Genomic DNA, 383 nt, shown 5'->3' with positions numbered 1-383 from the left:
AGCCCAAAGAATCAGGACACCCAGAGGCAGGTATGGCCCGGAGACGGTGGAATGGAGCAGAAGCTTCCCGAGAGGGGTTGGCGGGATGAATTCGCCCCGCTCCAGCCTGAGGAGGAAGGAAGTGGTTCCCTCCGCCCACCCTTCCCTTAGGCTGGTCCAGGGCAGGATTCTCGTGATCCGCGATTCGCTCCCACGGGCGGGACCTTTGTAACTGCGGAAGGCCCAGGACAGGCCCAGCCTGCGGGGCGGGAGGCAGTCGGGGTGAGGGAGATAGGGACGAACGGGTGGACTGACCACAGGCAGGGACAAGGCGGCTGAGACCCGGGGAGAGGCCTAGACGCCCGCCGACGGTTGGGGGGCTGCGGGCAGTGGGGGCGGGAACG

The sequence above is a fragment of the Colobus angolensis genome, unplaced genomic scaffold, assembly GCF_000951035.1.
Source record: "Colobus angolensis palliatus isolate OR3802 unplaced genomic scaffold, Cang.pa_1.0 Scaffold10, whole genome shotgun sequence".
Classification (NCBI taxonomy): Eukaryota; Metazoa; Chordata; class Mammalia; order Primates; family Cercopithecidae; genus Colobus; species Colobus angolensis.
The sequence above is the reverse complement of the archived record's forward strand: the minus strand, read 5'-3'. Positions refer to the sequence as shown.